At 40.7% G+C, this 13,570-nt stretch overlaps 1 pseudogene across 1 annotated transcript; it reads left to right on the top strand.

The window, feature by feature from the left end:
• Positions 1-2,119: 2,119 nt before the first annotated feature.
• LOC309973711 (prohibitin 1-like) lies at positions 2,120-6,444 on the top strand (annotated as a pseudogene). The gene is made up of 3 exons: positions 2,120-2,217; positions 2,541-2,722; positions 5,282-6,444. The product of its transcript is annotated as a prohibitin 1-like (transcript).
• The last annotated feature ends 7,126 nt before the right edge of the window (positions 6,445-13,570 follow it).

Below are 13,570 nucleotides of genomic sequence, written 5' to 3'. Positions count from 1 at the left end.
TGGGAGGTGTGAAGAGCCCATCTTGTCAAGGCCAAGGGAAAAGCGAAGGTTAAGCGGGGCCTCCTCTCGATCCCAACGCGGTGAGGGAGGCATTCGTTTCCAAAGGCTAGATGGGCGCACCTGTGCCCTGCAGCCCTGCCCTCACCTGGAGGGCTTTGTGGACCCAATCAAGAACGTACCACCCCCGGGCTGTTGAGGAGTGGCGTAGAGCCGTCTACATTGATCTCCCTGACCCCGGGACCCCTTCACTCAGGAAGAAGTGCCTGGTTCTACAAAACACTCATGGCCTTCGTGGGCCTCAGTTAGGGGAGCCATTGACCGCTAGGCTATATCCTTCACACCCCTAACTCCCAGTGATTAGTGGGATTTAGTGCCTGGGCAACCTTCAGGTGCTTCTGAAGCTGCAGCCATGCAGAGGAAGCCACAGGCCTCACCAGGCTGTCCTTATAGCCTTGCAGGCAGGTGGACTCAGGGATAAAGTTACCAAAGTCACTAAGCCAGACTCCACAGGGGGAGGGTGGGAGGCCTGCTCTACTCATTCCACACTGGAAAAGGAATATGCATTGGACAGGGCAGTGAAAAAATTAGACGAGGAAAAGCCATTCGGTCTACCTAGGACCCTCAGTCTTGGTGGCCAGTAATTATCCACCCAAATAGGGACTGGGATTTTCAGATTACAAAACGGAAAAAAGAAAAGCTAAGGGGAGCTAGGGCAGCCAGCTTGGCCCTAATCAAAGATAGAAGAAGACTCCTGTACCTTCCTCTCCCACTGGCGTCAATGAGTGGCCACCACAGAGCTGCCCTCGCAGGCAGCTGACACACCACAGAAGGCCAGTATGCCCACGAATACGAAAAGGTGTGACGTTGAGTCTGGAAAGGCAGTGGGTTTTGTGGACAAGACAAAGGGGAAAGAGAAGTCCTCCTACAGTGCCCCTGCTGTGTGCTCCTTGGGCATTTAATTATCACAACAGCCTATGACGTTATTCCTGCTTTACACCAAAGGAGTTTAGTGGTTAGTAGCCCAAGAACGCACAGACAACATAAGGAAAACCCATATTTGAACCTAGCCAGTTGCAAGGCTTCTACTCTTTCCACCTAAGTACACTGCTTTCCTGCAGTGGAGAACCCGGGTCCAGTCCAGACCCACTGAGTCAGAATCAGCATATTAACAAAACCTCCAGGCAATTCACCTGTACAGTAAGGGTTCAGAAGTACTGCTCTTGCCCATAGGACTCTATTCTGCATGATTCCAGCCTACTCTGCCCATAGAAATCAGAATTTCCTCGATGAGGTGACTCTGTCAGGCAGCCTGGACTCATGAATGTCTGAAGGACCCGGTAGCTGAATCTTCTCCAAAATTCAATAGAGGTGTGGTAGGATTTTCTGAATTTTTCCTGGGTTTGACCGAATCCATATAAATTATTCAAGGAGTACTCTAATAAATGTGAAAGATAAACTTGAACCCTCTGGAGTTACTTCAAGGAATGGTTACCTAGAAGTCCCTGATCCATGCACTAAGGATTCTGGACCGTAGTTTGAACTGATTATCCACCTTCCTGTGAGAGACCACCAGGGCTACACCCATCACGCGGCCATCCCTGCTGTTTTGCTTTAGATCACCAGAAGTTTCCGTGCCCAGATCCTCATCCCCAGCTACTCTGGGCATGCTCTCATTTGGCCAGCTCTCTCTCTCTCTCATCCTTACTGGCCCACCTTCCAATGTACCCTCTGGAACTCCCCGTCTGTGACAGGAAAATGCCCAATAGCCTCCACTTTTTCAAATGCTTCTTGACATCTCTGCTTTATGTGAAACCCAGCCGTCCCCTGTGGTGCTCTCTTCCTCGGGGTGTGTGCCCTCGGTCTCCCATGCTTCTTTGCTTCCAAACCTCCGGCTCCACTGAAACCGTGCTACTGAGTGCTGCCAGCTGCTGCCTCGTGGCTCTCTTCTGCTCTCCCTCGCCTCCTCTGTCTTCCTCTCTACCTTCTTCCTGTCATCAGTGACTCTGCATTCATGCAGGTGACCCATCCAATACCCTAGCCCAGCGTTTCTCAGCTGAGGCTCTATTGCCATCAGGGTAGGACGATCCTTTGTGCTAGACAGTCCTGCCCATTACAAGACATGTGGCATCTCTACACTCTGTCCACTAATTACCAGCGTTTTTCCCGCTCCACAGTCGTGGCCACGTTAAGCATCCCCACACATATTGCCCCCAGGAGGTAGGCAGCCCTATCCTGGCTTGAGAACTACCATCACTGTCTCAGGCTCCTGATCTCACTTGCACCAGGCACGCAGACCTTGGACTTGTCGTCACCAGTAACTGCGCCTCTGCTAAAATCTTCATTTCAAGTAATCTCTGACCACTAACTTCCCAGCTGCCCTGAGTACCCAACACACTGAGGCAAGTCTTTGACCTCATTAAGATCCCAAAGCCACTAAATTCAGCACTGGTTTTACTAATATCACTCCCTCCCCCATCTTTCATTTTTCTTCTCACTCAGCCTAAATTCCACGGTCAGTAATTAAACTGTTTCCGTCTCAGGATCCTCCACTTCTGTGCCCTTTTCTCGCTTCATCTCATGGCCTGGCCAACCCAGCCCTGTTCAGACCCAGACCTCTCTGTGCCTGACCCGCTGAATGTTGCTAGGGTGAACTCACACGACTGGGCTGACGAGTTTTATCTTAATGTTCCCGTCTCTCAGCACCACACGCGGTTTCTTGCAGGTCCCTTGTAAGCCTGCTCGCTGCTCTCCCGGATGACACTTCAGACTTTATCTCTTCAAACCTCCCACGCGTTCCCCACACGCATTTCAGTTGAGAACTTCACTTTATGCTTCATTGAAAACACAGACAATTTAGGCAGTTGACCTCTGTAATGGGGGAAAATACCCAGTTCTCCCTCCCTTGTGTTTCTCCCTTACTGTCACACAGAACACTTCATTTGGGACACTTCTTCACCAGATGTGTGGGGATTTTCCCTACACCAAGCAATTCTCCATGACACCAGCTGGTTGGCCTACAACTTAATTCTGACACTATCTACCTGGAGATGACATCATATCCCACAGGTTAAGCGCTCAGTCCTACAAGACTGCCCCCCACTTCAGATGCCAATTGCTAGTAGTACGGCCCCAGGTTACCCACAATTTCTGTCCAGCTTGGGTACAAATCGGAGGTTCCCAGGTTTGAGTCTGATTTGCTGGAGAGGCTCACAGAACTCAGGGCAACGCTTCCATTTAACAGTTTATTAAAGGATATGATTTAAAAAATACAAGCGGGGCTTCCCTGGTGGCGCAGTGGTTGAGAGTCTGCCTGCCGATGCAGGGGACACAGGTTCATGCCCCGGTCTGGGAAGATCCCACATGCCACGGAGCGGCTGGGCCCAGGAGCCATGGCCGCTGAGCCTGCGCGTCCGGAGCCTGTGCTCTGCAAGGCGAGGTCTGAGAGCATCCTGGGCACAGGAGCTTCTGTCTCCGTGGAGTTGGGGTGCATCACCCTCCTGGTCTGCGGATGTGTTCAGCCACCTGGAAACTCTCCAAACCTCATACCACTGGGATTTTATGGAGGCTTCTTCACGCAGGGATGATCAATTATTAACTCAATTTTCAGCCCTTCTCACCCTTCTAGAGAAGTGGAGGGAAGGGGGTGTGGGGAATCGGAGGGTGGTAAAAATTCCAAGCCTCTAATCGTAGCTTAGTCTTCCTGGAGACCAGGAGCCATCAGGCACCCACCCAGAGTGGCCTCAATAGAACAAAGGTTCCCCTCGTGCTTGTATCACTTAGGAATTTACAAGGAAGAGTTCTAGGAGCTCTGTGCTTGGAATTGGGGCCAAAGACCAAGACATATATTTACTATTATCTCACAGCTTCCAATTTTTCAACCTACATACTCATTGGAGCTCGTACCCAGAGTCACTGTCTGTGTTACAATGGGAAAACGTCCTTACTATTTTCAAAAGCCAAGCCTTCCTTTGTCACTGGATTCCACCCTCTCTCATCTCTGAAGGACTTGCTCCCACATTATTCCTTCTCTCCTTCAAAACACCAGCTTCCCTTTCTCCACTGCATCATTCCTGTGAGCATAAGACCTGTTCCATGGTTTCTCAGCCACAACCGAAAACCCAAGACAAACCTTCCCTTCACTCCCTCATCCCAAGCAGGGCAACATTTCCCGATTTCACTCCACAACAAAAGTTCATGCACTTTCATGTCCCATTCACTCTTATAAACAACACTTTGGTTTATATATATACGTGTCATACGTATATACACACACACATATATATGAAAGAATATATAGGATGTATATGTACAGTCTGAAAAATAATAAAACGAACACCTCCTGTACCCAACACCCAGACTAAAAAGTAGAACCTGAGAAGGACCTCAGAAGCACCATCTCCCTCCCCAGTCACTTCCTCCTCTCCCCGCCACTGCTATCCCGAACTCTGTGTAAATCATTCCTTTGCTTTTTCTTTTTAATGGTTTTTCAATACCCACATATGCATCCCAAGATTATTTGCTTATACCTATTTCAAAACTTTTTATGAATGGAATCATTTAGTATATATTCCCTTGTGATTTAAAAAATTTCTACATACTGTGGAATTCCCTGGTAGTCCAGTGGTTAGGACTCTGCACTTCCACTGCAGGGGGCCCGGGTTTGATCCCTGTTTGGGGAACTAAGATCCCGCAAGGTGCATGGCATGGCCAAAAAAAATTAAAAATTAAAAATTCTATGTATTGCTTTAATTCATGCATGTTTATGTGTACAGTTATAGTTCATTTTCACTGCTGTATTCTTCTGTACAACTACACCACAGGTTTATTTATATATTCGACTTTTAATGGACATTTGGCCTGTTTCAATTTATGGCTATGAATATCGTAAGGCATACCTTCTGCTGCAGATGGAAGGGTTCTTCTGGGGGTGGAGCTGTGAGGCTGGAGGGAAGATGGGAGGGTTTCCGCTTCTCTGGGAGAGGAGCCGCAAAGTTGGAGGGAATGTACACATCCAACTTTATTAATTTTTAGAAAAAAACAATGTATTCCTCTTACTGCACTTTCATTAAATAAAATCCTATTCAGTCTTCTCTCCATCTGCTAGTCAAACAGAGCTCCACAGGCTATTTTCTTATAATTTCATATAATGAAATTTCAGAGCCTGGGCCTGAAAAGTATTTTTTTCATTACTCAGAGGTGAGTGCTGTTCCCTGCTCCCATACAGCCGCTGGGAGGACAATACTCAACATCACAAAAGTGGTTCAAAGAATCTGCTTGACAGGTGAGAATGTAGGGGATGGGCTGCCTCGTGTCGGAGGGGAAGGGGGTGAGCCCGGGAGGAGCCAGGGCTCGCGAAGGTATGAGTGGGTCCAGCAGAAGGAGACAGTGTTTGAGTCCATCGTCAAGTTCAGCCTGGCCTTAGCCGTTGCAGGAGGCGTGGCAAATTCTGCCTTGTATAATACAGATGCTGGGCACAGAGGTATCCTATCACCTTTGACCCGTTCTGTGGAGTGCAGGACATTGTTGTAGGAAAAGGGACTTGCTTTCCCATCCCTTGGGTACAGAAACCAATTATCTTTGTTTACCGCCCTCCAGCACGTAACGTGCCAGTAATCACTGGAAGCAAAGATTTACAGAATGTCCACATCACCCTGCTCATCGTCTTCCAGCCGGTTACTAGCCACTTCCCCGAACCTTCACCAGCATCAGAGAAGACTCTGATGAGCACACGCTGCAGAGATCCTCAGATCCGTGGTGGCTCACTTTGATGCTGGAGAACTTATCACCAGAGAGAGCTGGTCTCCAGACAGGTGAGCAATGACCTCATGGAGCGAGCAGCCACCTTTAGGCTCATCCTGGATGACATAACCCTTGACACTCCTTCGGAAGGGAGTTCCCAGAAGTGGTGGAAGCCAAATAGATGGCTCAGCAGGAAGCAGAGGAGCCAGATTTGTGATGGAAAAGGCTGAGCCTCAGAAGCAGCAGCCGTCATCTCTGCGGAGGGCGATTTCAAGGCAGCAGGGCTGATAGCCAACTCACTTGCCCCTGCAGGCGACCGCCTGATTGAGCTGCGCAAGTTGGAGGCCTCGGAGGACATCACGTACCAGCCCGCCGGGCAGTCGGTGCTCTTCCAGCTGCCCCAGTGAGGCCCACACCTCCTGGGGCCATCTGGACCACAGCCCTGATGATTCTCAACATCACCTTCCCTCTTCCACCCCAGAAATCACTGTGAAACTTCATGATTGGAGTAAAGTGAAGAAAATAAAAGTAAAATCACTTCAGATCTCTAACTACTCTATCAAAGAAAAAAAAAAAAAAAAAAGAACCTGCTTGTTTGGTTCAAAACTTTTAACGGAATGTGTCCTGTTCTTCCATGTAAAGTGGACACATGTGACTCTTCATCGCTATTGGCAACTCAGAGCAGCAGGGTCTTGTTCGACTCCTATGACTTTAGAAATTGTTGCCACATCCTGTGAAAATAACCACCATGTGAAAATAACCTCCAAAGAAACCAATATTTGGTTGCTTGTCTCAATTCACTGACTTAATTATAATGTTATAATAAATTGTCTCAGTATTCCTAAAAGTTATAGATACTTGAAAAAAACTTCTCTTACAGATCAGAAGAGGATCATGGCACTTTTCTCTTACATGCATCATGGAAAAATCAAAGCCCCTGCTAGATATATTATAATATTTAACAAATCATCCGAAAGTCCTTGTATCATCTTCTCAACACTGGGTAATCAAAATTGTTTTCCAAGGTAGCTGTAACACTCTCCAATCCCACCAGCAGAAGATTTTCGTTCCCATTACTCCACACCCTTGCCTAGACTTGATATTGACTAACTCCTTAATGTTTGTCAGTCTGGTAGGCATAAATTGGCATCTAGCTGCACATCTAATTTGCATTTTCCTGACTATTAATAAGAGTAAGAATCTTTCTATGTTTCTGGGCCTTTTTTTTTTTTTCTGTGAAATGTCTGTCCTATCTTTAGCCTGTTTTTCTGTTAGGTTATTTATCTTTTTCTTACAGATTTGTAGAAAATAGTTACATATTCTGCCTACTCTTCTTTGACAATTCTATGTGTTACAAATATTTTCTCCCAGTTTGTTACTTGTCTTTTCACTGTCTTTAAAGTGTGTTTTTTGTTTGGTTGGTTGGTTGGTTGGTTGTTTTGGGCCATGCCGTGGCAGTGGAAGCATGGAGTATCAACCACTAGACCACCAGGGAAGTCCTAAAGTATGTTTTGATAAACAAGTTCGTTTTAAAGTAGTCAGTAATATCAGTATTTTTCTCTTTGGTAAATATTTTTTTAATCCTAAGAAATCCCTCTCTCCACCTGAATTGGAAAGATATTCTCCTACGTTTTCTTCTCAATATTTCAATCTTTGCTTTTTGTATTTAAGAATTTAATCCAACCAGAATTGATTTTGTGTGTGTGTGTGTGTGTGTGTGTGTGTGTGTGTGTGTGAGAGAGTTATCTATTTCTTTTTTTCCATATAGGTAACTATTTGCCCTAACACAATACGTTGAATAGTCTACCCTTTACCCACTGACCTACAAGTTCCATTTCCATTAATCAAGTTTCCATATATATGTGAATCTGTTTCTGGGCTCTCTAGTTCCATTGGTCTATTTACTGTCTCCAGACTAATGATACACTGTCTTAATTACTAAGACTTTATAATAACTCTCAATATGTGGTAAAGTAAGCTTCCCCATCTTCTTCGAGAAGTTATTTGGTTATTCTTGGCCCTTTACTCTTCCATGTATATTTTGGAATCAACTTCTCAAGTTACATACCCACACACAAATCCTATTGGAATTGCATTGAATTAATTTATCAATTTGTAAAGAACCAATATCTTTATGATATTGTCTTTATCCAAAAACATGATCCATCACTCCATGTATACTGACCTTCAGTGTCCTTCAATAAAGTTTTATAATTTTCTCCATAAAGGGCTCTCATGTATTTTGTTAGCTCTATCCCTATGTTCCTTATATCTTTTTCTTGCTAGTGTAAATGATATCTTTTATTTCTTAATTATATTTTTCGGACTCATTGTTCCTCATATGTAAAAATGCCATTGACTTTTTCATTTTTTTAGAAAAATGATAGATGTTATTTTTTTAAACAGATTTGAATTAATAGGAAAATTGATCAGAACAAAGAGTTCTCATATACCGCCTCCCACACACACACTTGCCCCTACCATTAACATCTTACGTTAGTGTGGCACATTTATGAATTGATGAGCCAGTTAATACATTATTATTAACTAAAGTCCATTTATATTAGGGCTCACTCTTGTGCTATTACACAGTTTTATGGGTTTTACCAAATGCATAGTGTCACATATCCACCATTGAAGCATCATACAGAATAATTTTACTGCCTCAAAAGACCCATGTGAAAAAAACAAAAGACCCATGTGCTCCACTTACTCTTTTTCCCACCCCCCTAATCCCTAAACCACTGGTGTTTTTACTGTTTCTCTATTTTTGTCTTTCCCAGAATGTCATGCAGTTGGAATCGTACAATATGTAGTCTTTTCAGACTTGGCTTCTTTCACTTAGCAATATGTATTTAAGGTTCCTCCATGTCTTACCATGGCTTGATACCTCTTTTTTTTTTTCTGAATAATATTCACTGTATGGATGTACCATAGTTTGTTTTTCCATTCACTTACTGAAAAACATCTTGGTGGCTTACAAGTTTTGGCAATTATAAATAAAGCTACTATAAACATTCATGTGCAGGTTTTCGTGTGGACTTAAGTTTTCAAATCCTTTGGGTTCATACCAAGATACGTGATTGCTGGATTATATGTTTAGCTCTGTAAGAAATTGCCAAGCTCTCCAAAGTGGCTGTACCATTCTGCATTCCCACCAGCAATAAGTGAGAGTTCCTGTTGCTCCACATCCTCGTAAGTGCTTGGCATTGTCAGTATTTTGGATTTTGACCATTCAAATAGATGTACAGTGGTATCTCACTATTTTAATTTGCAATTCCCTAATGACATAGGATGCTGAACATCTCTTTAATGCTTATTTGCCATCTGGATATCTTGTTTGATGAGGTAACTGTTCAGATCTTTGCTCACTTTTTAATTGGGCTATTTGTTTTCTTATTGTTGAGTTTTAAGAGTTCTTTGTATATTTTAAATAACAGTCCTTCAGCAGATATTTGTTTTGCAAATATTTTCTCCTACCTGTGACTGCAATTGTTTTTTATAGGTAAAGTTTTTTCCAGCAATTTTGCAAAACTCTCTTGTTAGTTTTAATTATATATTTGAGATTCTTTGGAGTTTTTTACATAGTCAACTATATCATCTGCAAATCATGACAGTTCTGTTTCTTCCTTTCAAACCCATATAATTTTAATGTTGTCTGTTATTTATTTATCTCTATGCCTTTGGTTAAGACCTCCCAAGCAATGTTTCCTTGATCTTAAATGAAAGTTTTTGGTCTTTCAAGTTTTTGTCAAGTTTTGCTTCATGTACTTTGAAGCTCTATTATTGGGTGCCTAGACATTTAGAATTATGTTCTTAATGAATTGACCCCTTTATTATTATGAAAATCTCTTTCTTTATCCCTGGTTATATTCCTTGCTCTGAAGTCTACTTTGGTATTAATATAACCACTCTTTCTTATGATGTTTTTTATCTTTTTCCATCCTTTTATATTTTCAATCTGTGTATCATTATATTTAAAGTGGGTGTTTTTTTTAAACCTACAGCATATAATTGAATCTTGCATTTTTATCCCAGTGTGACAATCTCTTAGATTGGAGCTCTTGGACTTCTGCATGGAATGCAGTTATCAATATGGTTCCGTCTAAATCTACCACTTAGCTTTTTTTTTTTTTTTTTAAACCATTTGTCCTGTGTTTTGTTTCTTTATTCCTTTTTCCCGACTTCTTTTGGATTTATTTACCACAGTTTAGTATTCCATTTTATCTACTTTATTAACAATCTGTCTTCGGGTTTTTTTTTAAATTATTTTTCTAGGGCGGTTTTAGGTTCATATGTCTTTGGGTTTTGTTTTGTTCTGTCTCTAGTGGTTGCTCATGGTTCACAACTTGCATCATTACCTCATCACTGTCTACACTCAACTAGTATTATACCACTTCACATATATTGTTAAAACCTTAAAACAGTATACTTCAATTTTTTCTCTCCCGTTCTCTGTGCTAGTTTTCATACATTTTAGTTCTATGTATGTTATAAACCACACAATACTTTGTCATTGTTTTTGCTTTAAAATGGTTACCTTTTAAAGAAACTTTTAAATGACAAAAAATATTTTAAATCTACCCACATATTTACCATTTCCAGTGTTCTTTGTATAGATCCAAGTTTTCATCTGGCATCATTTTCCTTTCACATGAAGAATTCCTTTAATGTTTCCTGTGATACAGTGGTTTTCTTGTAGTTTTCAAAAATTTCAAAAATTTTACTCATTATGTCTTCAACTACTTTTTCTGCAGTGCTTCCCCTCACCTCACCCTTTCTCTCCTCCTTCTGAAACTCCAATTACACATATGTTAGAATGCTTTGATATTGTCACACGGCCAAATGCTCTGATCTTTTTCCTAGTCTTTTTTTCTCTGTGTGCTTTACTGCAAATAGTTTCTATTCTATTACTATGTGTTGATGTTGATTGATATTTTCTTCTGCAGTGCTTAATCTGCTATAAATCCCAATAAGTGAAATTTTTATTTAGTATATTATATGTTTTAGTCTCCAGAAATCTTCCATCTCTCCTCATTCTGTTCACGTTTTCCTTTAAATCCTTGAGCATATTTGTAATAATTATATTAAAGTTCTTATTTGCTAATTCTATCATAGCTTTCATTTCTGGTTTGTTTGTTTTTAAATTCTGTCTGTTTTTATTGACTGATTTTTCTTCTGGTTGTGGGTCACATTCTTCTGTTTATTGGCATACATAATATTTTTTGATTGAATGTTCTATGTTTCAAATGTTACATTGCTGAGTGTCTGTATTTTAAAGGATGTTGAGGGGTATTTTTCTGGCTGGCAATTAAATAACTTGCAGATCAGTTTGATCTTTCCGAGGCTTGTTTGTAAGCTTTTATGGCTGGTTCGTAGTAGCCCATGCTCTAGGGGTGGCTTAGCCCTCCTATTAAGGTGTGACTCTTCAGGTCTCACTATGGAGTACCCCAGATGATTAACAAGGCCTTTCGAGTCTGACTGGTCTGACTCTGTCCTGTGGAGCTCTGGGAATTGTTTAGCTTAAAGCTTCCAGGTCATTCTTTGCCCAGATTCATGGAGTTTCACCCACTTCTTTGTCACTTAGTATCAAGCAAAGTCTCAAGGTGACCCCTATGGAGAATGCTGGATCTCTTTTCTCTACGTAACTATATCCTCTCTAGAACTCTGTCCCACAACTTGCAGCATCTTCTGCCTTCCTGAACTCTGAACCCTATCTTCTCAACTCAGTGACTCGTGCTCTGCTTGGGAACCCCCTCCCTACACTGTGGTCCAGAAGGTGCCTACAGGCAGAAAGCCAAGGCAGTTGTGAGGTTCACCTCACATACTTCCTTTACCACCTTCAGGGATCACAGTCTTGCACTGCCTGTGTCCAATGTCTGAAAATAGTTGTTCCACATCTCACATTCGATTTTTTAGTTGCTTACAGCAGGAGAGCAAGTTGGAACCCTATTAGTCCATAATGGCCAGAATCAGAAGTCTCTTTTAATTTCTTAATGTGGTGAATTACATTAATTGATTTTCTAAATAATTGATTTTAAACTTTGCATTCCTTGCACATCTGGCCTAAACCCAACTTCCAACTTGGTCATTATATCTTCTTAATGTATTGCTGGATTTAGGATAGATAGACAGGAGCACAGACAGGTAGGTAAGTATATATATAGATAAGTAGATAGATAGGTATTCTAAGTTCTGAGTGAAATTGTCATATAATTTTCCTTTCTTGAAATGTCCTTGTCTGATTTTGGATTCAAGCTTGTGCTGGCCTTATAAAATGAATTAGGAAAAGTTTCTTCTGTTCTCTAGAAGTCTGTGTATGAGCAGAATGGTAAATTCCTTAAATGTTTTGTAGAACTAGGCTGTTAAGCTGACTGGACCTGATGATTTATTCATGGGAATATTTTTAAATATTGATTCAATTTCATTAATAATTACAAGATTATTCAGATATTCAATTGTTTCTCAATTCTATCTTTTGTCAGTTATACTTTTGTAAGAATTTATCCATTTTATCTATTTTTTCAAACATAGTGCATAAAATTGTTCATAATATTCTTTTGTTACCATTTGTATTTCTTCTAGATATATAGTTATGTCCTCTTTTTTATTATTAATATTTTTTCCTTTTTCTCTCTCTCCCCTCCCCGACCCTTCTCTTTCAGTACTGCCAGTTTGGTTTTTCCGTTTTACAAGTTTTTTTTTTTTTAATTTCAAAAGATTAACTTTGGGGTTTATTTGTACTCTCTTGTATGACTATATTGTCTGTCATTAATTTCTGCTTTTGTTTTTTTTAATGCTCCTTCTTTCTCTTTATTTTTTGGTTTATTATGCTATTCTTTGTTTTTCATGAATTCTCAGCTACTTTCAGAATTCACAATCTTGTTGTCTAATTTAAATCATATATTTTCCTCAAAATATTTGTGTTCCTCAGGTTCTGTTACATAATATTGGTGATATCATCTAGTTCAGAATAGTTTCTAGTCTTCAATATTACTTATTCTTTTTTAAAAACATCTTTATTGGAGTATAATTGCTTTACAACAGTGTGTTAGTTTCTGCTGTATAACAAAGTGAATCAGCTATACATATATCCCAATATCTCCTCCCTCTTGTGTCTCCCTCCCACCCTCCCTATCCCATCCCTCTAGGTGGTCACAAAGCACCGAGCTGATCTCCCTGTGCTATGCAGCTGCTTCCCACTAGCTATCTATTTTACAGTTGGTAATGTAAAATATTATTTATTCTTTAACCCACAAGTTTTTTTTAGAATTATGTGCATTTATTTTCAAACTCATGAGAATTTTCAATTATCTTTTATTGATTTTCCATTTAATTGCATTGTAGTCCAAAAATGTTGACTGTATCCTAATTCTTTGAAAGTTGTTAAGGTTTAATAGCCTACTGCATGATCAATTTTTTTCTTCCAGTTTTATAGAGGTATAATTGACATACAGCGCTGTATAAGTTTAAGATGTTCAGCATAATGATTGGACTTACATACAACATGAAAAGTTTATCACAATAAGTTTAATGAACATCCATCATCTCATATAGATACAAAATTAAAGAAATAGAAAATAATTTTGTGTGTGGTGAGAACTCAGAATTTATACTCAACATTCATATAAAACATACAGCAGTGTTTATATTCACCATGTTGTACATTATGTCCCTACTACTCATTTATCTTATAACTGGAAGTTGGTACCTTTTGACTGTCTTCATCCAATTCCCTGTTCCCCCACCCCCTGCCTCTAGTAACCACAAATATGATCTCTTTTTCTATGAGTTTAATTATTTACTTATTTTTTTAATGACATACTATTTG

Source organism: Leucopleurus acutus (genome assembly GCF_964270905.1).
Source record: "Leucopleurus acutus genome assembly, chromosome: 2".
NCBI classification, from domain to species: domain Eukaryota; kingdom Metazoa; phylum Chordata; class Mammalia; order Artiodactyla; family Delphinidae; genus Leucopleurus; species Leucopleurus acutus.
Note: the sequence above shows the minus strand (reverse complement) of the source record. Positions and strands in the feature narration are given on the sequence as shown.